We start from the raw sequence: 27375 nt of genomic DNA on the forward strand, positions 1-27375 counted from the left end.
TGCTACTGGTGCCGCCGCTGCTGTTCTTGCGGCGGGAGTCCATACATCTACCCAGTGGGCTGTCACAGTCATATAGTCCTGACCCTGCCCTGCTCCACTTGTCCACATGTCCGTGGTTAAGTGGACATTGGGTACAACTGCATTTTTTAGGACACTGGTGAGTCTTTTTCTGACGTCCGTGTACATTCTCGGTATCGCCTGCCTAGAGAAGTGGAACCTAGATGGTATTTGGTAACGGGGGCACACTGCCTCAATAAATTGTCTAGTTCCCTGTGAACTAACGGCGGATACCGGACGCACGTCTAACACCAACATAGTTGTCAAGGACTCAGTTATCCGCTTTGCAGTAGGATGACTGCTGTGATATTTCATCTTCCTCGCAAAGGACTGTTGAACAGTCAATTGCTTACTGGAAGTAGTACAAGTGGGCTTACGACTTCCCCTCTGGGATGACCATCGACTCCCAGCGGCAACAACAGCAGCGCCAGCAGCAGTAGGCGTTACACGCAAGGATGCATCGGAGGAATCCCAGGCAGGAGAGGACTCGTCAGACTTGCCAGTGACATGGCCTGCAGGACTATTGGCATTCCTGGGGAAGGAGGAAATTGACACTGAGGGAGTTGGTGGGGTGGTTTTCGTGAGCTTGGTTACAAGAGGAAGGGATTTACTGGTCAGTGGACTGCTTCCGCTGTCACCCAAAGTTTTTGAACTTGTCACTGACTTATTATGAATGCGCTGCAGGTGACGTATAAGGGAGGATGTTCCGAGGTGGTTAACGTCCTTACCCCTACTTATTACAGCTTGACAAAGGGAACACACGGCTTGACACCTGTTGTCCGCATTTCTGGTGAAATACCTCCACACCGAAGAGCTGATTTTTTTGGTATTTTCACCTGGCATGTCAACGGCCATATTCCTCCCACGGACAACAGGTGTCTCCCCGGGTGCCTGACTTAAACAAACCACCTCACCATCAGAATCCTCCTGGTCAATTTCCTCCCCAGCGCCAGCAACACCCATATCCTCCTCATCCTGGTGTACTTCAACACTGACATCTTCAATCTGACTATCAGGAACTGGACTGCGGGTGCTCCTTCCAGCACTTGCAGGGGGCATGCAAATAGTGGAAGGCGCATGCTCTTCACGTCCAGTGTTGGGAAGGTCAGGCATCGCAAACGACACAATTGGACTCTCCTTGTGGATTTGGGATTTCAAAGAACGCACAGTTCTTTGCGGTGCTTTTGCCAGCTTGAGTCTTTTCAGTTTTCTAGCGAGAGGCTGAGTGCTTCCATCCTCATGTGAAGCTGAACCACTAGCCATGAACATAGGCCAGGGCCTCAGCCGTTCCTTGCCACTCCGTGTGGTAAATGGCATATTGGCAAGTTTACGCTTCTCCTCCGACAATATTATTTTAGGTTTTGGAGTCCTTTTTTTTCTGATATTTGGTGTTTTGGATTTGACATGCTCTGTACTATGACATTGGGCATCGGCCTTGGCAGACGACGTTGCTGGCATTTCATCGTCTCGGCCATGACTAGTGGCAGCAGCTTCAGCACGAGGTGGAAGTGGATCTTGATCTTTCCCTAATTTTGGAACCTCAACTTTTTTGTTCTCCATATTTTATAGGCAGAACTAAAAGGCACCTCAGGTAAACAATGGAGATGGATGGATTGGATAGTTTACTAGTATACAATTATGGACGGACTGCCACGGTTAGGTGGTATAAAAAAACCACGGTTAGGTGGTATATATTATAATAATAATACAATTATGGATGGACGGACTGCCTGCCGACTGCCGACACAGAGGTAGCCACAGCCGTGAACTACCGCACTGTACACTGGTTGATAAAGAGATAGTAGTATACTCGTAACAACTAGTATGACACTATGACGACGGTATAAAGAATGAAAAAAAAACCACGGTTAGGTGGTATATATTATAATAATAATACAATTATGGATGGACGGACTGCCTGCCGACTGCCGACACAGAGGTAGCCACAGCCGTGAACTACCGCACTGTACACTGGTTGATAAAGAGATAGTAGTATACTCGTAACAACTAGTATGACACTATGACGACGGTATAAAGAATGAAAAAAAAACCACGGTTAGGTGGTATATATTATAATAATAATACAATTATGGATGGACGGACTGCCTGCCGACTGCCGACACAGAGGTAGCCACAGCCGTGAACTACCGCACTGTACACTGGTTGATAAAGAGATAGTAGTATACTCGTAACAACTAGTATGACACTATGACGACGGTATAAAGAATGGAAAAAAAACCACGGTTAGGTGGTATATATTATAATAATAATACAATTATGGATGGACGGACTGCCTGCCGACTGCCGACACAGAGGTAGCCACAGCCGTGAACTACCGCACTGTACACTGGTTGATAAAGAGATAGTAGTATACTCGTAACAACTAGTATGACACTATGACGACGGTATAAAGAATGGAAAAAAAACCACGGTTAGGTGGTATATATTATAATAATAATACAATTATGGATGGACGGACTGCCTGCCGACTGCCGACACAGAGGTAGCCACAGCCGTGAACTACCGCACTGTACACTGGTTGATAAAGAGATAGTAGTATACTCGTAACAACTAGTATGACACTATGACGACGGTATAAAGAATGGAAAAAAAACCACGGTTAGGTGGTATATATTATAATAATAATACAATTATGGATGGACGGACTGCCTGCCGACTGCCGACACAGAGGTAGCCACAGCCGTGAACTACCGCACTGTACACTGGTTGATAAAGAGATAGTAGTATACTCGTAACAACTAGTATGACACTATGACGACGGTATAAAGAATGGAAAAAAAACCACGGTTAGGTGGTATATATTATAATAATAATACAATTATGGATGGACGGACTGCCTGCCGACTGCCGACACAGAGGTAGCCACAGCCGTGAACTACCGCACTGTACACTGGTTGATAAAGAGATAGTAGTATACTCGTAACAACTAGTATGACACTATGACGACGGTATAAAGAATGGAAAAAAAACCACGGTTAGGTGGTATATATTATAATAATAATACAATTATGGATGGACGGACTGCCTGCCGACTGCCGACACAGAGGTAGCCACAGCCGTGAACTACCGCACTGTACACTGGTTGATAAAGAGATAGTAGTATACTCGTAACAACTAGTATGACACTATGACGACGGTATAAAGAATGGAAAAAAAACCACGGTTAGGTGGTATATATTATAATAATAATACAATTATGGATGGACGGACTGCCTGCCGACTGCCGACACAGAGGTAGCCACAGCCGTGAACTACCGCACTGTACACTGGTTGATAAAGAGATAGTAGTATACTCGTAACAACTAGTATGACACTATGACGACGGTATAAAGAATGGAAAAAAAACCACGGTTAGGTGGTATATATTATAATAATAATACAATTATGGATGGACGGACTGCCTGCCGACTGCCGACACAGAGGTAGCCACAGCCGTGAACTACCGCACTGTACACTGGTTGATAAAGAGATAGTAGTATACTCGTAACAACTAGTATGACACTATGACGACGGTATAAAGAATGGAAAAAAACCCACGGTTAGGTGGTATATATTATAATAATAATACAATTATGGATGGACGGACTGCCTGCCGACTGCCGACACAGAGGTAGCCACAGCCGTGAACTACCGCACTGTACACTGGTTGATAAAGAGATAGTAGTATACTCGTAACAACTAGTATGACACTATGACGACGGTATAAAGAATGGAAAAAAAACCACGGTTAGGTGGTATATATTATAATAATAATACAATTATGGATGGACGGACTGCCTGCCGACTGCCGACACAGAGGTAGCCACAGCCGTGAACTACCGCACTGTACACTGGTTGATAAAGAGATAGTAGTATACTCGTAACAACTAGTATGACACTATGACGACGGTATAAAGAATGGAAAAAAAATCACGGTTAGGTGGTATATATTATAATAATAATACAATTATGGATGGACGGACTGCCTGCCGACTGCCGACACAGAGGTAGCCACAGCCGTGAACTACCGCACTGTACACTGGTTGATAAAGAGATAGTAGTATACTCGTAACAACTAGTATGACACTATGACGGTATAAAGAAAGAAAAAAAATACCACGGTTAGGTGGTATATATTGTAATACAATTATGGATGGACGGACTGCCTGCCGAGTTCCGACTGCCGACACAGAGGTAGCCACAGCCGTGAACTACCGCACTGTACTGTGTCTGCTGCTAATATAGACTGGTTGATAAAGAGATAGTATACAATACATACAACAATATACTACTATACTGGTGGTCAGGCACTGGTCACCACTAGTCACACTGGCAGTGGCACTCCTGCAGCAAAAGTGTGCACTGTTTAATTTTAAATTAATATAATATTATGTACTCCTGGGGGCTCCTGCTATAACAACCTGCAGTGCTCCCCAGTCTCCCCCACAATTATTATAAGCTTTGCCTTTTATACATTGATGTGCAGCACACTGGGCTGAGCTGAGTGCACACAGACTGAGTCACACTGTGTGACTGGCTGCTGCTGTGTATCGTTTTTTTTCAGGCAGAGAACGGATATAGCAGAGAACGGATATATATTAAAATAAATAAAAGTTAACTAACAACAACTGCACTGGTCACTGTGGTAAACTCTGTCTGACTCTGCACAATCTCTCTCTCTCTTCTAATCTAATTTCTAATGGAGAGGACGCCAGCCACGTCCTCTCCCTATCAATCTCAATGCACGTGTGAAAATGGCGGCGACGCGCGGCTCCTTATATAGAATCCGAGTCTCGCGAGAATCCGACAGCGTCATGATGACGTTCGGGCGCGCTCGGGTTAACCGAGCAAGGCGGGAGGATCCGAGTCTGCTCGGACCCGTGAAAAAAACATGAAGTTCGTGCGGGTTCGGTTTCAGAGAAACCGAACCCGCTCATCTCTAGTTACAGTTGCTGGCATAATGCCCTTCTCTTCTACAATGATAACAAACCCTGGGCTTCCTCCAAGTGTCAATGAAATGGGGTCTTGGCTGATTTGATGCCTCCTCAAACGCTTGGATGTTCATCACCATCAACCGCTTTCCCTGTACCTCCCTGCTTCCTTGGATATCATGGTTATGTTGTTGTCTAGGGGGTGTATATACCTTGTGTGTGCTTCTAGGCCTGCAATCTCTTGCATAATGACCTTCCTTCAGGCAATTATAACAGACTTCCATATTTGAATTTCTCGCGGTGGTGTGGGGCTTTTGTTGGAGTGGTCTTGTGGTTAGGGCCTGTATACTTGTTGCCATTAACTTGTTACTTAGTGACTCTCTGTATCTGGTGATATTCTGATCATGATTAATGACGGCCTCTCTTAATGCGGCCACCGAGATATCTCTCCAGTCTGGGTTGGTGGTCTGTACTCTTGTACTTAATTCATCCTTTAAACCATTCATTAATACTCTAACCACTATTCCTTTATGTTGTGCATTTGTCTTGATGTCTGTGATCCCAGTGTTTCTAGCCATTATTTGCAGTGCTCGATTGAAATAATTAGAGATACTTTCCCCTTCGTTTTGTCTTATGGAGAAGATTTTGTTCCACTCGACAATGGCTGGGAAATATACTTCTAACTGTTGGTTGATCTGCTTAATACATTCCTGATTGTGTTCCTCCGTACAAGGTGCCTCCGTGTCTAATTTACAATCAGTAATGAACTTTTCAGGGTCAACACTGGAGGGCAAACATGTCCTCAGCACTGCTCGCCACTCTTTGTTGGTGGGTTCTGTGGAGTTTCCTAGTTCTTTAACAAATCTTTGACAGGCTACTAGATTTTTCCTAGGATAAGGAAATTCAGACATAATTGATCTCAATTCGGTCCGGGACCAGAGACGGCGCATTGCACTGTCCTTGACGGGAATGATTCCCTGATCGTCAGTCTTCCCATTGGGGACTGCAATCACCCTGACCGGATCAAACTCAGCTACATCATCTTGTGTTGGTCTTACAATATGTGGTACATCTGTTTGTGCGTGATATAAAACATTGTACGTACCTGTGGACACGACCTCACCTGACCCTCCGTTAGGGGGTTTGATTATTGCCTTTACCGATTTGGTCGTGTCCACCTGGATGTCTTGTAGGATGGCTTCTGGAAGAGGTGCCGACATTGTTCTGGGCTCACTTTCTTGTTTGTATTCCTGAGGGAAGTTTGACATGGGGTGCAACTTGCATAGGTTAATAGTTGTACATTCAACAGTATTACAATTATCATTGTTACATTTATTACACTTATTCTTATCATCTATACTACAGTTGCTAAGAGCGTTTTTATTGTTCAACCTTGTGCTCTTCTCCGCAACCATAATCCTCTCCATTGCCATGTCTCTCCTCTCAAGATAAGAGTCAGATAAGTCAATTAAATCTCTTTGTAATTCACTTTCCTGTTGCCATAACTGCAAATAATCATAATGTTTGATTCGTCTCTTTGTTGGTTCAATGAGACCTATCCTCCTCCTTAAATTCAGTAACACTTTTGGGCTAAAGCTGCCTATATTTGGGAACTTCTCCCCATCATGTACAGTCATTCTTTCCCATTCATCACATAAGGCTTGTGTGTGTGACCCGTACTTTTCACACATTACGTACCTTGCCGACCCTATTGGTCGGTTTCTATAATCAACCCGAACCGAGGTTGATCGCCTCCTTCCTGAACAACTGGCACCCATAATTTGCAGGTGTTACGAAACCTTACAAAAAACCAAGATATTCACGATAGGTTGGCGGTGAAGTTTACCGAGCACCTCACTCACTCTGCCCACGCCGACCAATACGACCTGGTCACACCGAAATGGTGCTGGCGTACTCGACCCTGGGCACCTATTAACCTTTGTTTACTGGAACATGCGAGGGATATCCGCAGAACACTTACTCTTTCCAGTAAAGGTGAGGTTGTTGGATAATTCCTGAGTGACCAGCGAACTTCCCTTTTGAAAAATAAAAAATTACACAAATCACGTCAGAATGTACAAATAGCGTTTATGACCCTTGGTACGTAAATGGTACTGGTCAGGTTTACTAATGCACACAATTACGTGCGGTACAATCGTTCAGTACATAAGCAACTAATCTTATGTACGGAGCGACCAACGGAATCGAAAATTGCGGCTGCGAATTCCTTCAGCGAGCTTGTATGGCCTATATGGGTGTTGCACCAACCCTTTTAGGTGTTGTGCCTGTGGACTGTATAGCGGACTTCCTTGTCTGCTGTACCTGAACCTGCTGGTCTGCTATGACCTCCTGGTCTGTTAAAGTATGACCTCCTGGTCTGCTATACTCTAATGCTCAATTTTTATGTTTAACCAAGGATGCCTCCCTAGCCACCGTGCATGTCACTTACACGTATGTACCTCACGAGAACTCGATGATTTCTTTTGGTTCAACCTCAAAATTGTATAAATGTATGTAAAAACACTCACTCACCACATGTATACTTTTGTTTCTATTTCTATTTCTGCGCAGAAATTTCTCTTTAGACCAGATGTGTTACAAATTAGGAGAAGGATCTATTAATTTAAATTTCGAATGTTAAAATAAATTTTCGCTATTTATCGCCTGTTGCGTTATTTATCGCGTTGAAATAATACTATCGTGTGACTTGAGTTACGTGGGCGTACCCAGACGCTCCGTTGCGTAATTTACGCTGCGTGCGTCGGCCTTTGCGTACGCGAGTCTCACCCTTTGTTCGAGACACGTGTATACCAGTCTTTATCCACCGTAACACAACTAACACGTTTATCAATGTAGATGATCCTTGATCGTCTACCAAGCACCACACCAATCTCTCCTTATACCTTTAGGTAGAGTTGCGTGTGCGCTTTACACTTTATCCCTTTAATGTATTACTTTTACACTTTAAATAGCGACAAATCTCTCTGAGCACGTTTATCAATTATAAAAAGGCAAACAGGAGAGTGATATACGAAAATACACAAATGAAAAAGGAATGCAGATATATATATATGCGTGCGTGTGTACGCAAGACAGAAAAATAAACAGTTTTAAAAGAGACTATCGTTTTGTTCTTACCTCCGGTCCCGGATTCCTTCAGCACCCTTTACTAAGAGAAGCAGACGCTTATCCCGACAGCACTACGAGGAATATAACCTCCCGCCCTTTGCTGATGGATAATGTCTGCTGAAATTACCTAGCAGAGATATGTGAAGGACTGGACGAGCCCGCAATTGATAAAGCTAAATATTTATCGTATATAATACCCTTTATGAGGTCTAAGAACACTGTACGCTATCTACGTATGAAGTACCGTAAGGGTACGCACGTTGCGTAACAATCGCTTAGCCGTAGTCGAGACGCTCAAGCGTCACGTTCGCTCACGGCCAAGAGATCACAGGCAGGCACGCTATTGGCTGCCGACTAACGTAATGATTCGCTATAGCGTAGCGGACGCTCGGGACCACGAGGAGATCACCAGCGGCGCTGACGCTCACAATATTAAACCTTTGTATCTAAACCATAAACAGTGTATTGTGCAGTAAAACCTTAGTGTAATGATAGAGTGTAAATGCAACACAGAATAACCTTATTACCTTTAAAGCTGTTCGAGCGTCACCGACGCTCTGAGAATACTTAACACTATAAGAAATACACAGATACCGTGCTCAGGGTCCAACGCCTAATATATATATTATGAATGATATACTTGCAAAAGAATTAATACAAATACAAATCATACACTACAATATAACATAGACTAACTAACCAGATAACTACACAGGAAATACAATACAATACAATTACTATTTAAGGAAAAATAAGAGAGAAAGAGGAGAAGAGAGAGAGAGAGAGAGAAATGGCTCACAATAACAAGAAGATCAATATGATTGCGGAGAAACACTTACGCACAAGGGGAAACGATCGCATGCGCCTCGATATCCAGCTCCCGATTATCAGCAATGAGAACCGTTGAAGAGAGTGAACTGGATATGGTCGGCTGTCTATTTATGCCCCACACACAATACAATTCAATGGTCCCTACAATCTCATTGTTCATTGGACACAGGAATTCGGCTTCGCATTATAACAAAAGGTCATAGGTTGATTCATACAGGTGGGCTGTGACTGCTTCCAACTGTTCAGGTGGGTGGGATACTGGGTTTCCCGCCGCATGACTAAGTAAGAACAAATAATAGTAAATGGACATAAACTTCTTATGTCCATAACTATTCGCACGAGCGATTAATCCGCTCCAAACCAACACCGGAATATTGCTATTTAAATACTCTTCCGATGGGTACCAAACACCACTGTATGACCCCTGTTAGACCCTTCGTACAATACAAAGAGGGATCTCTCTGTTCAGGAACATGCTATGTTAACTAAACTTTCAGAATCTATCAAAGAGACCATGATCTACAAAATACATTATATAGTGAAAATATGTAACGATTGAGTCGCACGCTATGATCACATAAACTCTAGCGTAAATACGCATACCGTGCGCCTGCGGGTGCCCGCGACTGTGAGTATGCGCACGTACGGGAGAGCGTACGCATGCGCAGCACGGACCTGTATGAGGTGCAAATATGGCAGTGTGTATAGAGATATTTTTCTGACTTTGACAGTAGAACAGTGGGCTACTGTACCGTACTGCTATATATATACTGGTGGTCACAGAAAAATTCTGCACTGTCCTCCTACTATATATACTGCGCACAACTAAAATGCAGCACAGGTATGGATTGATAGTATACTTGATGACACAGAGGTAGGTAGAGCAGTGGACTACTGTACCGTACTGCTATATATATACTGGTGGTCACAGCAAAATTCTGCACTGTCCTCCTACTATATATACTGCGCACAACTAAAATGCAGCACAGGTATGGATGGATAGTATACTTGATGACACAGAGGTAGGTAGAGCAGTGGACTACTGTACCGTACTGCTATATATATTTTGGTGGTCACAGCAAAATTCTGCACTGTCCTCCTATTATATATACTGCGCACAACTAAAATGCAGCACAGGTATGGATGGATAGTATACTTGATGACACAGAGGTAGGTAGAGCAGTGGACTACTGTACCGTACTGCTATATATATACTGGTGGTCACAGCAAAATTCTGCACTGTCCTCCTACTATATATACTGCGCACAACTAAAATGCAGCACAGGTATGGATTGATAATATACTTGACGACACAGAGGTAGGTAGAGCAGTGGACTACTGTATTATACTGCTATATATATACTGGTGGTCACAGCAAAATTCTGCACTGTCCTCCTACTATATATACTGCGCACAATTAGAATGCAGCAAATGTATAGATGAATCGTATACTTGACGACACAGAGGTAGAGCAGCGGACTACTGTACTGTACTGCTATATATATACTGGTGGTCAAAGCAAAATTCTGCACTGTCCTCCTACTATATATACTGCGCACAACTAAAATGCAGCACAGGTATGGATGGATAGTATACTTGACGACTCAGAGTTAGAGCAGTGGAATACTGTACCGTACTGCTATATATATATTGGTGTTCACAGCAAAATTCTGCACTGTCCTCCTTCTATATATACTGCGCATAACTAAAATGCAGCACAGGTATGGATGGATAGTATACTTGATGACAAAGAGGTAGCTAGAGCAGTGGGCTTCTGTACCGTACTGCTATATATATACTGGTGGTCAGCAAAATTCTACACTGTCCTCCTACTGTATATACTGCGCACAACTAAAATGCAGCACAGGTATGGATGGATAGTATACTTGACGATACAGAGATAGGTAGAGCAGTAGACTACTGTACCATACTGCTATATAATACTGGTGGTCAGCAAAATTCTGCACTGTCCTCCTCCTCCTACTATATACTACAATGCAGCACATATATGGAGCTTTTTTCAGGCAGAGAATGTAAATATTTTCAACACACTGAGCACAGATATTTGCAAGCACACTTAGCACAGATACTGTATTTTCAGCACACTGAGCACAGATATTTTGCAGCACACTGAACACAGAAACTGAGAGAACACTGCACGTCCTCTCGCTATCATCTCCAATGCACAAGTGAAAATGGCAGGGAAGCGCGGCTCCTTATATAGAATATGAATCTCGCGAGAATCCGACAGCGGGATGATGACATTTGGGCGCGCTCAGGTTAACCGAGCAAGGCGGGAAGATCCGAGGCTGCTTGGAACCGTGTAAAATGGGTGAAGTTCGGTGGGGATTGGATCCCGAGGAACCGAACCAGCTCATCACTATTTATTTGGGCTACGGATAAAAATAAAATAATACCTCTGTTATATCATCTGAGGTGGATTGCACCGGGAGCATGACATGGATGCTTCCCAGGCGCGACCCGCCTCAGGCCCTTTTCCCACCGCAGATTCCAACATGGCATATCGTCGGGTTGGTGACATTGCTGATGACGTGGCAGGGGCGGCACTTGGAGATCACATGATCTCCAAGTGCCGACCGTACATACACTGTGAACAGGAGCCGGGTTGCATCGACCCGGCTCCCGTTTGCACAGCACAGTTTGCCGGGTTGAACCCGTGTTCAACCCTGCAAGCTACCTGAGTAGGAATACCAGGTCAATCGACCCGGATTAATCCAACTGAGCCCTTTTACACCAACCAGCAACACGGGTTATGCACGCTCATGTCCAATAACCCATGTTGCAGCTGGCGGTGTAAAAGGGGTATACAATAATAACTCATACATTGATACATACATGAAATCACACACCTATACAAATACTTGCAGTCACACATCTAAAAACGTACACGCACACATACATTCACTCACATACATACATATAATCAAATACCTGTATAAATACATATATAGTGACACATATACATACAGTGACATACAAGCACACATACAGCTATGTAGTCCCACTCCTATTAACATACAGTCACACACAAGCAAACATTTATACACACACATAGCAGTCTCACACACAGTACCCTTCCCTGAGTCATACTCACTGTTTTGGCCATGCTGCTGCTCACATCTCCTCCATTTTCATCTATTAAAAAAACTAGATAAGTTCACTGATCCTCATGTTTTGGTTTTAGATATGGATTCATCTTCTTGTTTTGATTTTGGTTTAGCAAAGCCATCCTCATGCATTTTGGTTTGGATTCGATTCAAAATCAATTAAAAAATATATATAAAACCAGCTAAAAAAATCATGTAATTTTTTAAATCCAAAAAACTAAATTCAGATTTAAAATCCAAATTCCAAACCTTGGGAAGATTAGAACCGGGACACTGTTTGGTTCAGGGTCCTCTTGGGGGACATAACCGGGATTTGTTTTGGTTCAGATCCACAGAATTCGGGGTGGATTCGGATTTCTAGAAAACCGAACTGTACGTCTCTATTAAAAACCATTTATTTTATTTTTTGCATTTCCACAAGTTATAGGATTGCTTCAAATATTGCACTGAATTCAATTAATACTGTACATCATATGGTGGTACGGGGGCGAGGGTACTGCATACTGGTAAGAAATTGCCAGCGGGTACGCAGTAACACCTGCTGCTGTGCTGTGTGTGAGGGGAGAAGAGCGCTTCTCCTGCCCCTAAGTGCTCGTCCGGTCTCCAGTGGCGGCACATCTCTCAAATAAGGCGCCGCTACGTTAGCCAATCAAAGCTTGCGGGCTTGCAGCTGAGGCTCCCGATTGGCTCACGAACTGCCATCTCATTTGAGAGACATGGCGCTGCCGCTGGAGACCGAATCTGCACTGAGTTGCAGGGAGGCAAGCGCTGAGCTCTTCTCCCATCACACACAGCATAGCAGTGGTTAGTGGGGGCATATCTGGCACTGTGGCATATGTGTATGTGACACTAGTGGGGGCATATCAGGCACAATGGGACATATGTGTATCTGGAACCAGGGGGCATATCTGGCACTATGGGGCATATGTGTATCTGCCACTATAAGGGCATATCTGGCACAGGGGGCATATGTCTATCTGGCACTGTGGGGACATATATGGCATGGGGGCATATGTGTATCTGGCACTGTGGGGGAGTATCTGGCACTATGGGGGCATATGTGTATCTGGTACTGTGAAGGCATATCTGGCACTTTGGGGGCATATCTGGCACTATGGGGGTATATGTGTATCGTACACTATAGGGGCATATCTGGCATTAGGGGCATATGTGTATCTGGCACTGTGGGTACATATCTGGCACTGTTGGGGGCATATGTGTATCTGGCACTCCACTATTGGGAGCATATGCGTGTCAAGCATTGTGGGGTCATATCTGGCACTGTGGTGGCATATGCTTATCTGGCACTGTGGTGGCATATGTGTATCTGACACTGGGAGATCATATCTATATCTGGCACTCTGGGGGGCATATCTGCACTGTGGGGGCATATATGTATCTGGCACTGCACTATTGGGGGCATATGTGTATATGGCACTATTGGATACATATCTGTACCTGGCACTATTTGAGCATATCTTGCACTGGGGCATATATATATATATATATATATATATATATATAGGAAAAAAACAGCGGCACTCGGGGTCTTGTTAAAGAGTAAATTATAATTAAGACATCAATGCAAAACCATCAACGTTTCAGGGATTTAAACCCCTTTGTCAAGATGTGAGACTCTCTCACATCTTGACAAAGGGGTTTAAATCCCCGAAACGTTGATGGTTTTGCATTGATGTCTTAATTATAATTTACTCTTTAACAAGACCCCGAGTGCCGCTGTTTTTTTCCCTCTATTTTTGATTCCACACTGAAGGCACCAGGGCAACTCTCTCCTATGCCAAGTGGAGTGCCGGGCTGTGTTTATTTGATATATAAATATATCTGGCACTGTGGGAGCATATCTGCACTATGGGGGGCATATCTGGCACTGGGGGCATATATGTATCTGGCACTATGGTGACATATCTGGCACTATGGGCATGTGTATCTGGCACTGTGGGGGCATATCTGGCACTATGGGGGTATATGTGTATCATACACTATAGGGGCATATCTGGCACTAGGGGCATATGTGTATCTGGCACTGTGGGTGCATATCTGGCACTGACAGCATATGTGTATCTGTCACTGTGGGTGCATATCTTGCACTATGGGAGCATAGGTGTATCTGACACTGTAGAGGCATATCTGGCACTATGGGAGCATATGTGTATCTGGCACTGTGGGGCATATCTGGCACTATGGGAGCATATCTGGCACTGGGGGCATATGTGTAACTGGCACTATTAGGGGCATATGTGTATCTGGCACTCCACTATTGGGGCAGATGTGTATGTAGCACTGTGGGAGCATATCTGGCACTATGGGGGCCTATGTGTATCTGTTACTGCACTACTTCGGGCATATGTGTATCTGGCACTATTGAGGGCATATGTGTATCTGGCACTCCACAATTGGGGTCATATGTGTTTCTGACCCCACATATGTGTATCATGCTTACATATTTATTGGCCACACCCCATGTGGCATGTGGCCACCTACCATTTTTGGCATGTGCGCACACAGTACCACTAAGAATTTTTTTCTACTTGCACCACTGCTGTACATACAAGTTGATTCCATATATGCCGCTATAACGGTAGCTCTAATTGTTCTTCACAGCCACATAGGACTGCATATGATAACCCATGAGTACAGGGTGATATTGGGCCATGAGGAGGAGGCATTTTAAGGTGGCATTGCTGGTATTGCTTTGCCCCCTCACACTTGATTGAATTGACCCCATATACTTCAATCATACTGTATCATACTTTGTAGTTTTAAAAAATATTTTACACTTACATGGTTTACTGATATAAAATAGGTTAGCTGCTAATTATAAAATCTGTCATGCATTAAAAAAGCCCACTGAAAAGGAAAGAAAATACTGTATAAACCTGTATCAAAGAAATGTAATAAAATTCTTACCAAAAGGTTGGATATAATATCGATGTTAGGGTTAGAAGATTGAACCTGTTTCAGCAAAAGAAAATATTTAATAAAATCAAAGAATGCAGAAAGGATCACACACATAAACGTTATGTCATGTCATGAGATACAAGTCATATTAGTCTCAGTGAATAATATGAAGCATAATGCATACTGTAGTTCTGTATGTTCTCCTTATCATACAGAAATAAGCTGTTGCTACTCTTGTTAGATGCAGCAGTTGGATTGGGGGCTACAATGAAGTGATTGACTGGTTTCATATGCATGTTTCTGCTTTTCACACTGTACAAGTGTTTTTATTGTTAACATGAATTATTGTTAATATAATTACCTATAGAGGACACACAGGAGAGGGAGATGGGGATAGAGCTGCTAGAGGGGATGTTTGTACAAGCTAACACTTGTATACAGGTGGTCATATTACATGTGGTCATATGCTGTATCACTAATCTCAGATAACTAAAATATGGCCTTAACCGTAATATCATTATTGTTGTGTGAAATCTAATCTTCACTGAAACCATAAAGGCTTTGCTGGGTCCCTAATGCTGGCAATAGTGACCATACAGTACCGCTAGCTCCATCTAATGATGGCATAAGAGTAGAGTCACAAGCAGCGATAAGCTGAGCTTACTGCTGTCTGCTAAATACAGAACTGCATGGAGGTCATAACCCGTTTAGTAAGGGATAAAGGGGTTATTGATCATTCTTAAATGGATCCCTAAATGAGGGACATGATGGGCGTAATTTAGTAACATTAGTGCTCTTGCCTTAGAACTATTCAGAGATGCTATCAGCCTGTATAATATTGTCTGACAGCAGCTCCACTCTCTCTCCTACATGGATGGTTAGCAGGCACGCAACATGAGCCAGAAAGCCTCCAGCTTCTATTATTGGCAGATACCATCCAGTATCCTGTCCCACACAGCGCTGTGATTGTCAGAGCTCAGAGAAAGAGAGGAGATGGAGCACTGCTTTGTTTTATCAATGTTGTTTCCAATTGTAAAGTGCAATAGAATATTTTGCGCTGTATAACAAACTAATTATAATACTGTAACTATAAGCCAATAAGCATGGGGCTGGTCTCCTCACTAGGTCTTGTAAATACACAAAGATTGGCAGGTGCCAAGAAAAGAAAAGGATTGCCTTTTTGGAGCACTCTTTTACATTAATTGCTGTTCCATTGATATGATTGATTAAGTTAAAATGCAACTTTTAATATTCTCGTTATAATATAAGGGGTATAAACATTAATCAATGTAAATGTTAAAAAAAATCATTTAATAAACATGTAGCTAGCTACCTTTGTGGTGAATATTATTAAATGTGAATGTGTTACTCAGTCCTGTAATAAAACAGCTGTTCTCAAGTCACATGGCTTGATTGTCTGATGTTTATTTATTCATCATATTAATATTATGCTCTTTGGTTCCTTATATTATAACGAGAATATTAAAAGTTGCATTTTAACTTAATCAATGATATCAATGTAACAGTAATTAATGTAAAAGAGTGCCCCAAAAAGGCAATCCTTTTCTTTTCTTGGCAACTGCCGATCTTTGTGTATTTACAAGGTCTAACCATGTTTGTTGGAGCACCTCCAGCGCAGGATGAATAAAATCCCAAATTACTATAGGGAAATTGTCAGATAGCTGGTTATTTAATATGCAAAAATATCAATTTTAGGTTTCGGTGCAGGATACACTACATGACTATAAAACTCCTCACTAGGCCACCAAGGAATGGACTTTATTATCCACTGGGCCACATTACAATGGGCCCTGTGGGAGTGAAAAGAAAAGAATTCTGGTAGAAATATGGAAATATTTAAATGAATAATGGATGTTGGGGAATGGTGATAATAGGGAAAGCTTTACGGTGATATCTTAACTGTGCAAGTGATAGGCTGAGAAGAGCATCCTTCCAAACATGTGTATATTCTGTATATCTGTAAAAGTGCATGTAATCAGAGGCAGAACTCTGGGAGGCAACGGAGTCATCTGCCGCTGGGGCTCCTGCTCTGAAGGGGGGCACCTCTCCTCCCATTCTGTGACACCACTGAATTAAGTTAATTGATAGCTGTTGCTGTCTTTTCAGTGGCCGACTTCCTCACTGGTTCCTGCACCTTACAAATCACACCCTCTTTATTATACTGAATATACACATTTTACAAGTATCACACCCGGGATTAGAAATCACACCCTATTACACTGGAAGCAGACACCTTACTGATGAAGCTGTTTGCTCCTGTATAGGAAATATGAGAATTCTAACTATATGAAGATACTTCTCTGACAACTACACGTAACTTCATATAGTAAGAATTCTCAGGTTTCCTCTAGAGGAGCAAATAGCTCCATCACAGTGGCGTCACAACGTGGGTACGGGGGGTGCGGGCTGCACCCGGGTGTTACCCTCTGAGGGGTGACACCAAAGTGCAGGCTTCTACTCAGTGACAGGAGCTGGATGCTGCAACCCGACTCCTGTCACAGTGCAGAAGCCAGCACTACATATTCAGCAGTCTCCAGGTGAAGGCCGCATCCCCCGGACCCACAATGTGCCGAAAACGGGGGTCGGATCGCAAAGCCATGCCCCCTTCCGTGAAGTAACGCCCCTTCTGCGAAGCCAAGCCCCCTTTTCACCCGCGACCGCACCGGGTGTTTTAAACGTAAGTGACGCCTCTGCTCAATCAGTAAAGTGTCTGCTGTTAGTGTAACAGGTCATGGGTTCTAATCTTGGGTATGACTGCTAAGAAATTTGTGATTTAAAATAAAAGACAATTAAATGTATAAATACAGTATATAATTTTTTTTCAGAACACTCCATACACACACACACACACACACACACACACACACACACACACACACACACACACACACACACACACACATATTTATCTTAATCTAGGCAATAGGGGGGCACCAATATTTCTCTTGCCTCTGGGCGACTGTGACGAACTTACGCCAGTGCATGTAATTGCACCTATATAAATGTCCCTAAGTGATGTAGAGTATGGAACATTTACAATGTATCCTCTAAGTAATGTATCCATTGTCTGCACCCAAGCAGCACCTAATAATTTTTTATGGAAGCAATCTTGTTAAGTAATGTTCAGCAAATATATTTATCATGTGGAATAAGAAGATAAAAAGAAGTATAGAATTCCTTACCACACATATTAATTTACCAAGATCAGTAGCAGCATCTGGAAGACCTTCCTAAAAGATAAAAATAAATGGTTTCAATTAGTGTAAAATAACTGACGCCTTTACTTCAATTAACCATTAAACAGAACAAATATCTACTGTGTGCCAGAGATGATGAAAGAGCAAGACACAAATATATGTTATTGGTCGCTTTATTGTGGATATTTTCCCTAATTAAAATCAGACCTACTGTACATTCTGCACTAACCTTCTGAAGGTAAGTCGCTCCTTAATAAAAAAAACATATATAACTAGGCCCTCACCCATACGGGCTATATTTATAGCCTGCAGGCTTTGTTCCTGATAAGTTACATTTACAGGGCCTGGAAGTTGAAAGAATATGGTGATCCTGCAATGACATGGAAATATAAAGTTATTTTGCAGGGAGAAAGATACTGTGCACTATCCCGGAAATCATCTGCTCTCTCCATCCCTGAGCTGTAATTTAAATATTTCAAATCCACAAAATTAAATCTTGCTTTTGCATGTGGGTATATAAGTAGACACATTTAGGGACTGATTTCATACTCAGCAAGGAAACTCCCAGATCTCCAGATCCTCATCAGAAGAAAAACAATTTGCACCCAGCCAGACTCTGTCATCCTCCCACTAAGACCCTCCTCCAGACCTCAGTTAGGATACCGTGCCCGGAAGAGCTGACACAATAAGGAAGGATTTTGAATCCCGGGTAAGACTCATACCAGCCACACCAATCACACCGTACAACTCGTGATATTATACCCAGTTAACAGTATAAAATACAACGGAGCCTCTCAACAGATGGCTTCTAACAATAACCCGTTAGTTTAACAATAACTATATACAAGTATTGCAGACAATCCGCACTTGGGATGGGCGCCCAGCATCCACTACGGACTACGAGAAATAGATTTACCGGTGAGTAAAATCTTATTTTCTCTAACGTCCTAAGTGGATGCTGGGACTCCGTAAGGACCATGGGGATTATACCAAAGCTCCCAAACGGGCGAGAGAGTGCGGATGACTCTGCAGCACCGAATGAGCGAACTCTAGGTCCTCCTCAGCCAGAGTGTCAAACTTATAGAATCTTGCAAACGTATTTGACCCCGACCAAGTAGCTGCTCGGCAAAGTTGTAAAGCAGAGACCCCTCGGGCAGCCGCCCAAGAAGAGCCCACCTTCCTCGTGGAATGGGCTTTCACTGATCTAGGATGCGGCAGTCCAGCCGCAGAATGTGCAAGCTGAATTGTGCTACAGATCCAGCGAGCAATAGTCTGCTTAGAAGCAGGAGAACCCAGCTTATTGGGTGCGTACAGGATAAATAGCGAGTCAGTTTTCCTGACTCCAGCCTTCCTGGAAACATATATATTCAGGGCCCTGACTACATCCAGCAACTTGGAATCCTCCAAGTCCCTAGTTGCCGCAGGCACCACAATAGGTTGGTTCAGATGAAATGCTGAAACCACCTTAGGAAGAAATTGGGGACGAGTCCTCAATTCCGCCCTATCCATATGGAAAATCAGATAAGGGCTTTTACACGACAAAGCCGCCAACTCTGACACCCGCCTGGCCGAAGCCAGGGCCAACAGCATAACCACTCTCCACGTGAGATATTTTAGCTCCACAGTTTTAAGTGGCTCAAACCAATGCGACTTAAGGAAATTCAACACCACGTTGAGATCCCAAGGTGCCACTGGAGGCACAAAAGGAGGCTGAATATGCAGCACTCCTTTTACAAAAGTCTGAACTTCAGGCAGCGAAGCCAGTTCTTTTTGGAAGAAAATTGACAGAGCCGAAATCTGGACCTTAATGGACCCCAATTTGAGGCCCATAGTCACCCCTGACTGTAAGAAGTGCAGGAATCGACCCAGTTGAAATTCCTCCGTTGGGGCCTTCCTGGCCTCACACCAAGCAACATATTTTCGCCATATGCGGTGATAATGTTTAGCAGTCACATCCTTTCTGGCTTTGATCAGCATAGGAATGACTTCCTCCGGAATGCCCTTTTCCTTCAGGATCCGGTGTTCAACCGCCATGCCGTCAAACGCAGCCGCGGTAAGTCTTGGAACAGACAGGGCCCCTGCTGCAGCAGGTCTTGTCTGAGCGGTAGAGGCCATGGGTCCTCTGTGATCATTTCTTGAAGTTCTGGGTACCAAGCTCTTCTTGGCCAATCCAGGACAATGATTATAGTCCTTACTCTTCTCCTTCTTATTATCCTCAGCACCCTTGGTATGAGAGGAAGAGGAGGGAACACATAAACCGATCAGTACACCCACGGTGTCACTAGAGCGTCCACTGCTATCGCCTGAGGGTCCCTTGACCTGGCGCAATAGTTTTCTAGCTTTTTGTTGAGGCGGGACGCCATCATGTCCACCTGTGGTCTTTCCCAATGGTCTGTAATCAGCTGGAAAACTTCTGGAGGAAGTCCCCACTCTCCCGGGTGGAGGTCGTGCCTGCTGAGGAAGTCTGCTTTCCAGTTGTCCACTCCCTGAATGAACACTGCTGACAGTGCTAACACGTGATTTTCCGCCCATTGGAGAATCCTTGTGGCTTCTGACATCGCCATCCTGCTTCTCGTGCCGCCCTGTCGGTTTACATCGGCGACCGCCGTGATGTTGTCTGACTGAATCAGTACCGGCTGACTTTGAAGCAGGGGTCTTGCCTGACTTAGGGCATTGTAAATGGCTCTTAGTTCCAGAATATTTATGTGTAGGGACATTTCCTGGCTTGACCACAGTCCCTGGAAATTTCTTCCCTGTGTGACTGCTCCCCAGCCTCGAAGGCTGGCGTCCGTGGTTACTAGGACCCAGTCCTGTATGCCAAACCTGCGGCCCTCCAGAAGATGAGCACTCTGCAGCCACCACAGAAGAGACACCCTTGTCCTTGCAGACAGGGTTATCATCCGATGAATTTGAAGATGCGATCCGGACCACTTGTCCAACAGATCCCACTGAAAGATCCTTGCATGGAACCTTCCGAACAGAATTGCTTCGTACAAAGCTACCATCTTTCCCAGGACTCGCGTGCAGTGGTGCACCGATACCTGTTTTGGTTTTAGGAGGTCTCGGACTAGCGATGACAACTCCTTGGCCTTCTCCTCCGGGAGAAACACCCTTTTCTGTTCTGTGTCCAGAACCATCCCCAGGAACAATAGACGCGTTGCCGGAACCAGCTGCGACTTTGGAATATTCAGGATCCATCCGTGCTGTTGTAGCACCTCTCAAGCTAGTGCTACTCCGATCAACAACTGTTCCCTGGACCTCGCCTTTATAAGGAGATCGTCCAAGTACGGGATAATTATAACTCCCTTTTTTCGCAGGAGCATTATAATTTCGGCCATTACCTTGGTAAATACCCTCGGTGCCGTGGACAGACCAAACGGCAACGTCTGGAACTGGTAATGACAGTCCTGTACCACAAATCTGAGGTACTCCTGGTGAGGAGGATAGATGGGGACATGTAGGTAAGCATCCTTGATGTCCAGTGATACCATGTAATCCCCTTCCTCCAGGCTTGAAATAACCGCCCTGAGAGATTCCATCTTGAACTTGAATTTCTTTATATACATGTTCAAGGATTTCAAATTTAAAATGGGTCTCACCGAACCGTCCGGTTTCGGTACCACAAACATTGTGGAATAGTAACCCCTTCCTTGTTGAAGGAGGGGTACCTTGACTATCACCTGCTGCGAATACAGCTTGTGAATTGCCTCTATCACTGCCTCCCTGTCCAAGGGAGTCGTTGGCAAGGCAGACTATAGGAAACGGCGAGGGGGAGACGTCTCGAATTCCAGCTTGTATCCCTGAGACACCACTTGTAGTATCCAGGGATCCACCCGTGAGCAAGCCCACTGATCGCTGAAGTACTTGAGACGGGCCCCCACCGCACCTGGCTCCACCAGTGGAGCCCCAGCGTCATGCTGTGAACTTTGAGGAAGCGCGGGAGGACTTTTGTTCCTGGGAACTTGCAGCTTTTTCCCTCTACCTCTGCCTCTAGGCAGAAAGGACGCGCCTTTAACCCGCTTGCCTTTCTGGGGCCGAAAGGACTGTACCTGATAATACGGTGCTTTCTTATGCTGTGAGGGGACATGGGGTAAAAATGCTGACTTCCCAGCCGTCGCTGTGGAAACTAGGTCCGAGAGACCATCCCCAAACAACTCCTCACCCTAATAAGGCAAAACTTCCATGTGCCTTTTAGAATCTGCATCCCCTGTCCACTGCCGGGTCCATAAACCCCTCCTGGCAGAAATGCATTAATTCTAGATGCCAGCCGGCAAATATCCCTCTGTGCATCTCTCATGTATAAGACTACGTCTTTAATATGCTCTATGGTTAGCAATACAGTGTCCCTGTCTAAGGTATCAATATTTTCTGACAGGGAATCTGACCACGCAGCTGCAGCACTGCACATCCATGCTGAAGCAATAGCTGGTCTCAGTATAATGCCTGAGTGTGTAAAACAGACTTCAGGATAGTCTCCTGCTTTCTATCAGCAGGTTCCTTGAGGGCGGCCGTGTCCTGAGACGGCAGTGCCACCTTCTTTGATAGACGTGTGAGCGCTTTATCAACCTTAGGGGGCGTCTCCCAGCGTAACCTGTCCTCTGGCGGGAAGGGGTACGCCATAAGTAACTTTTTAGAAATTACCAGTTTCTTGTCAGGGGAAGCCCACGCTTCTTCACACACTTCATTTAATTCATCAGATGGGGGAAAACCCACTGGTAGTTTTTTCTCCCCAAACATTATACCCTTTTTTGTGGTACCTGGGGTAATATCAGAAATGTGCAAGACATTTTTCATTGCCGCAATCATATAACGGGTGGCTCTATTGGAATGTACCGTAGTCTCATTGTCGTCGACACTGGAGTCGGTATCAGTGTCGACGTCTGTGTCTGCCATTTGAGGTAGCGGGCGTTTTAGGGCCCCTGATGGCTTTTGAGACACCTGGGCAGGCACGAGCTGAGAAGCCGGCTGTCCCACATCTGTTATGTCGTCAAACCTTTTATGTAGGGAGTCGACACTATCACGTAATTTCTTCCACATAACCATCCATTCAGGTGTCGGCCCTGCAGGGGGTGACATCACATTTATCGGCATCTGCTCCGCCTCCACATAAGCCTCCTCATCAAACATGTCGACACAGCCGTACCGACACACCGCACACACACAGGGAATGCTCTGACTGAGGACAGGATCCCACAAAAGCCCTTTGGGGGGACAGAGAGAGAGAGTATGCCAGCACACACCAGAGCGCTATATAACACAGGGATTAACACTATATATGAGTGATTTTCCCCTATAGCTGCTTATATGTATAATACAGCGCCTAAATTTAGTGCCCCCCTCTCTTTTTTACCCTCTTGTAGTCTGAAACTGCAGGGGAGAGCCTGGGAGCGATCCTTCCAGCTGAGCTGTGAGGGAAAATGGCGCCAGTGTGCTGAGAGAGATAGCTCCGCCCCTTTTTCGGCTGACTTCTCCCGCTTTTTTGTAAATCTCTGGCAGGGGTATTTTACACATATATAAACTCTGGGGCTATATTATGTGTGTCTTTTTGCCAGCAAGGTCTTAATGTTGCAGCCCAGGGCGCCCCCCCAGCGCCCTGCACCCATCAGTGACCGGAGTGTGAGGTGTGCATGAGGAGCAATGGTGCACAGCTGCAGTGCTGTGCGCTACCTTGTGGAAGACCGAAGTCTTCTGCCACCGATTTTCCGGACCACATTCTTGTTTCTGGCTCTGTAAGAGGGACGGCGGCGCGGCTCCGGGACCGGACTCCGAGGCTGGGCCTGTGTTCGATCCCTCTGGAGCTAATGGTGTCCAGTAGCCTAAGAAGCCCAAGCTAGCTGCAAGCAGGTAGGTTCACTTCTTCTCCCCTTAGTCCCTCGTAGCAGTGAGTCTGTTGCCAGCAGATCTCACTGAAAATAAAAAACCTAAACTATTACTTTCTTTCTAGGAGCTCAGAGGAGTCCCTAGTGTGCATCCAGCTCAGCCGGGCACAAAATTCTAACTGAGGTCTGGCGGAGGGTCATAGTTGGAGGAGCCTGTGCACACCAGGTAGTCCTAAAGCTTTATTTTAGTTGTGCCCAGTCTCCTGTGGAGCCGCTATTCCCCATGGTCCTTACGGAGTCCCAGCATCCACTTAGGACGTTAGAGAAAAATGGCACTTCTGTGCATGCGTCTGCGGCGCAATGCGCACGCACAACGTACTATTAAAACAAACTATCTAGTTTCACACAGGGTCTAGCGATGCTTTTCAGTCGCACTGCTGGCCGCAGAATGATTGACATGAAGTTGGCGTTTCTGAGTGTAAACTGACCGTTTTCAGGAAGTGTTCAGAAAAAATGCAGGCGTGCCAGGGAAAATGCAGGCGTGGCTGGGCGAACGCAGGGCTTGTTTGTGACGACAAAATAGGAACTGAACAGTCTGAAGTCATCGCAAGCGCTGAGTAGGTATTGAGCTACTCTAAAACTGCACAAAAAAACATTGCCACCGCTCTGTGATCCTTTCGTTCGCACTTCTGCTAAGCTAAAATACACTCCCAGTGGGAGGCGGCATAGTGTTTGCACGGCTGCTAAAAACTGCTAGCGAGCGATCAACTCGGAATGACGACCATAGTTGCTTTTGTCCTTTTTCTATAGTTACCTAAACTATCTCTTGGCAGCACCACCAACCTATTGCCGAATAATTTTGTCTATTAGGCTTGATGTTGGTTTTACAATAATGTATCATAGAAATAATACTACATATACTATATCTTGTGCAGATTTATACTTTTCTAGTGATGTGCACGGACCAACATATTTTGGTTTTCATGATGTGCAATAACCCGTCTTATATGCTGGCAGTATAAAACAGGCATTATTATAGAATTGGGAGCAGAATCTTAATGGAGACTTTCTGTAAGTAGTACACACCTGCAGCCAGGCATGCGGAGACATTATCACAGACAATAATGGGAGAAAACTTATTAAACTCAAGGTAGACCATGTTAACTAAATACAATTATTGATGAAGTAACAGCGCATTAGCATTACAGTAATTCAGGATTGTCAATTAGAGTTAGAAATAAAGCTGCTTTATTAAAAAAACAAAAACATTTTATTTGTACCTTTTATATAAAGTATGAATTGGTGGTATGAGCTGAGAAGGCAGGCAGAGATCTGCATAGGCTCGAAGCCACATAAGCACCTGGAATTTTTGTGATATATGGTTAAGGTAGGCAGGGCTAGCCTTAGTGATGGACAGTTGGGGTCAGGTGACCCAGGGTGCCTATCAGGTTTGGGTAGGAGGAGTATACAGTATGCAGGGGTATATAGTCCTGGGTGTAGGCAGCCATCTTCCTCTTGCAAGTTTCTCCGGATGCAGTAAGGAGTTTAATTGTTGTTGTGGTCTGGTTTCATTAGTTTCCTTTTCCCCCTGCTGCATTTATTCTGTTTCTGTGCCCTCTCTGTCCTGTGTCTCCCCTTGCGCTATGCCCTGCCCGCGTAAATCAGCGCCCCCTCCCCGCCGCCTTGCTAAGGCCACCCACCCGCCCACGCGGCTGGTTATCGCCGGCCGCATGTGTGCTTGTTTCCCCCCCAAGTGCACCGCCCGCAGGAGAGCTGTTACTGCTCTCCTCGGGTGGCGGTGTCTCTCCAGCGGTGGAGCTTCACGCGCCGGGTCTCCGGCCTCCCTGGATCATCCGTCCTACCTCCTCGCGGCTGCAGTGAACGGGTCAGGTGACCCGGCGATCGGGTCCCGCAATGCCGCACGGAGCCGTGTTAGGCCAGTTCTCTCCCCAGCCAGTTCCCCTGCGGGTGCCTGGCTGGTTATTGATTCGGTGTCCATATCTGAGGTTTCAGGCGTGGCTGGGGGCGGGGCCTGTGCTTCCCAGTGCATCTGGGGGCGGGGTTGGTACTCTGTTTCCCCCCGCCGTTCCCCTGGTTCCCGCGGCTGTGGTGATCGTTGGGGCGTCGGCGTCGGGGGTGGACGGGCAGGCATCTGGGATTTATCCCAGTGCGCTCCCGGTGTCTCAGATCCTGCTGCCATTGGCCGGTGGCCTGTGGCCCGGTGGGGTGATGCTATCTGCTGGCCAGCTCATGGTACAGCAGATGGGGTCAGGTCACGGTACCATGGCTGCTTCATTTGCGGCAATAGGCAGTGCGTCTCAAGCTGTGCCCGCAGGTTTATTGCCGGCTGCTTCGGTGTCGGTGGCCTGGTCTAGGGCACTAAAATTTCCGGTCATGACCTCCGGGGCGTCGCCTGGTTTCCAGGGTGAGCGGGCCCCCTTTTCTGCCCCTTATTTGCAACCGGCATTTGCGCACACGCAGGGCTCCGTAACATCGTGGCTTGTCCCCGCGGGCCCGGGGTTGGCCCCGTTTGCGGGGTCTTATGCCGGGGGTTTTTCTCCCGGGGCACTCCCGCAGACTCCATATTGGTCGCCGCCGTTTCTGCAGGCTCCGTACGCTTGGCACCCTGGTTTTGCCGCTCCGGCCACCTGGCCTCCCTCCTTTGGTGCGGCCGTTAGCTCGGCGAACGCGGAGTCCTTGGCCGCGCCGGCCTCCTTTTACCAGCCCCCCCTTTCTGCTCCCCCCCCTCCATTGCCTCCTGTTCACCCTCCGGCAGCTGCCGATTTTGTACCTCCCCTCCCCCCCTGCTGTCTCCCCGTTAGGTGTCCATGTGTCAAGGGGGGTCTCTCCCCCCGGGTGGATCGTCTGGAGCCATTGCGGTAACGACTTCCAGTGCAATGCAGAGGAGAACGGCGGTGTCACAGAGCGAGCAGGTGGGAACAGTTGTAGCTGGTGGATCTCGGGTCCCTGAAGAGGTGCTGTCCGGCCCTACCGCCACGTCCGAAGAGGTGGGAGGTCCTTCTGGAACTGGTGAGATAGTTTTTCCTTCTTCTTCTGATAGTTATTCTTCCAGCTCTTCTTCTTATACTAGGTCTTCTGGTTCCCCAAGTAAATAAGCCAGGCTCATTGCGCATCGCATACACAAGAAAGATAGGAATGCTAGGGGCAAGGGTTCGGCGGTCGCGTCGGACACTCCGCATTTTATGGAAATGGTGCACTGCGCGAACACTGCGGTCACCAGGGGTTTGCGTAAACGGATGAGAAAAGATTAGGAAGGGTAAATATGTCGACATGTTCACCCTTACAGATGACATGCGGAAGGCTTTCAATAAGGCTAGGAAAG

At 45.5% G+C, this 27375-nt stretch overlaps 1 long non-coding RNA gene across 1 annotated transcript in view; it reads right to left on the reverse strand.

Annotated features, from left to right (window-relative positions):
• LOC134956811 (uncharacterized) overlaps positions 1 to 27375 on the reverse strand; it is a 298928-nt gene that overhangs the window by 99411 nt on the left and 172142 nt on the right. The window contains exons 5-7 of the long non-coding RNA XR_010186191.1: positions 18199 to 18246; positions 15005 to 15049; positions 12064 to 12104 (exon numbers count right to left, since the gene is read on the reverse strand). This is a non-coding gene — a long non-coding RNA (uncharacterized LOC134956811). The remainder of the gene's footprint in view (positions 1 to 12063; positions 12105 to 15004; positions 15050 to 18198; positions 18247 to 27375) is intronic.

This window comes from Pseudophryne corroboree, chromosome 9 (assembly GCF_028390025.1).
Source record: "Pseudophryne corroboree isolate aPseCor3 chromosome 9, aPseCor3.hap2, whole genome shotgun sequence".
NCBI lineage: Eukaryota > Metazoa > Chordata > Amphibia > Anura > Myobatrachidae > Pseudophryne > Pseudophryne corroboree.